This window comes from Etheostoma cragini, chromosome 13 (assembly GCF_013103735.1).
Source record: "Etheostoma cragini isolate CJK2018 chromosome 13, CSU_Ecrag_1.0, whole genome shotgun sequence".
In the NCBI taxonomy this organism is placed as follows: Eukaryota; Metazoa; Chordata; class Actinopteri; order Perciformes; family Percidae; genus Etheostoma; species Etheostoma cragini.
The window spans coordinates 6,931,672-6,933,758 of NC_048419.1; positions in this window are offsets into that span (position 1 = coordinate 6,931,672).

Genomic DNA, 2,087 nt, shown 5'->3' on the forward strand with positions numbered 1-2,087 from the left:
CACAACCAGTCCTGCAAGAGGGAGTTGAGGTGGAGGCAGTTGAATCATACAAATACCTTGGGCTGTGGCTGGACAACAAACTGGACTGGACAACACACACCAGCCACCTGTACAGGAAGACACAGAGCTGGATGTACTTCGTGAGGAGACTGCGGTCCTTGAACATCTGCAGCAAACTGCTGTGGATGTTTTACCAGTCTGTGGTCACCAGTGTCCTCTTCTACACTGTGGTGTGCTGGGGGGGCAGTATATCGAAGAAGGACACCCACAGGCTGGATAAACTGATCAGGCGGGTCGGCTCTGTGGTCGGCATGAAGCTGGACTCACTGGTGACGGTGGCAGAGAGGACACTGGACTGGTCATCCCAAAAGGATCAAGAAAGAGAAGTCTAAGGAAATCCCACCCTATGATGGAGCTCATCCTGCCCTGGGTAAATCCTAAATCAGATCTGCTAGAATGGTTGCCATAGATAGGTTCAGGCAGGGGGAGTGGGGATTGGTTAGGTCAGGTTAAAAATAGCTGGGTAAGCCAGTCAGAGGCACAATAAGGCGGGCCATTAGGCACTATCTTTGACGTTGACACGTCTAGTGGATCCAATCTAGCACATACCTGTCCTCTGGCCCTAGACTGCCCTCTCAACATACCAGTAACATGGTACCTGCAAAGGTGTTTTGGTGTTTTTTGCCCCAAACGTCTCCTTCCAGGCACCGCGGCCATGGTTATGTTTAGGGTTAAGGTTGGGGTTAGCTGCCTGGAAGGCCACGTTGGAGGCAAAAAAACACCATCGAGCACCTGCTAAACTGTTGATGAATGGAAAACTTTCCACCACACTGCCAACCTACATGAAACAAAACAAACATCCAACGCTAGAATAGAAACTACGGCAACAAAATATTAAGCCATTCAATGAAAGGACAACTGAGCAGCTTACAATGTCAACTAATGACGCAGTCAGGGTGGAATGTCAGACAAGCGCCACAATCATTCATTGTGAGGTCCGAGGAAGGACAAATATTCAAAAGTAATCGCCGCGGTTTTCTAAAAACATAAGACTGTCCCCAAATCCCATTATGTCTCTTGGTGAACGTGTGCTGAGAAGATATACAGGAGAAAGCAGAAATCCTGAGAGCTGTGACTAAAGAGGCAGTTGAAGTAAAAAATAGAAAAATAACAATAGATATCAATAAGCAATAATAAGATGTTAAAGCAAGACGTTGGTTAGGACAGCTGACACTGATTTTTTTAGTTTAGTTTATTTATATTTGCCTCCAAGAAAAGGGATGGGAGGATTAGGTGTAACTGCACAGTGTGCCAGAGGGTGTCAGTAGTGGTTTGTTGGAGGACCAGAAAGGTGATTTCTGTAGGGATGCTGGGACATGTGTTGTTGTTGTCAACATGTTATGATGAAAAGCAAAACAGAGAATGTTCAAGAAAAGATGCAGTTCATCACATGCACAACAATGAAAAAAGTCTGACTGCTCACAGTAGAGGGAAGAGCTAATAGCTGAGCTCATTTCAATGTTACCTTCCCAGGTAAACCTGGAGCCACGCCATGGGGAGGGTTGACATCTGCTGAGGATGATCAAACTGAACAAAGCACCAGGACCTGATCAGATCTGAAAGCCCTGCTGCAGCCAGGTGGCTGGTCAATCCTTAATGATTTATTAATAATGTAATAACAATCACTTATAACAATAACTTATTCCACCAGTAAATCAATGTTAAATGACAAAAAACAACCACCAGATGGAAAAATTGTATTTTACAATGACTTTGAATGCAACACAAGGCTCTTACCGCCTGTGTTGTTTTTCCAAAAACAGCAGCTGCAGACTATTACGTCCCGGGGCCTTTCCCAAATCCAAAATTTGTACCTCTTCAACTCCTTGATCCTCTGGCTTGTGACCCAGACATCATTCTAAAATCATTGATCGATCTAAAATCAAATGCACATCGCTGAGCGAGGATATAGCATTGAGAAGGCACCTCGGAGGAGTCAAAATCGGCGGCAGTTCACCCTTGGCATTTCAACAAAGAGGCCAGAGCAAGAGGAATAGAGAGGGAGAGAAAATGGCTGAGGGAGATAA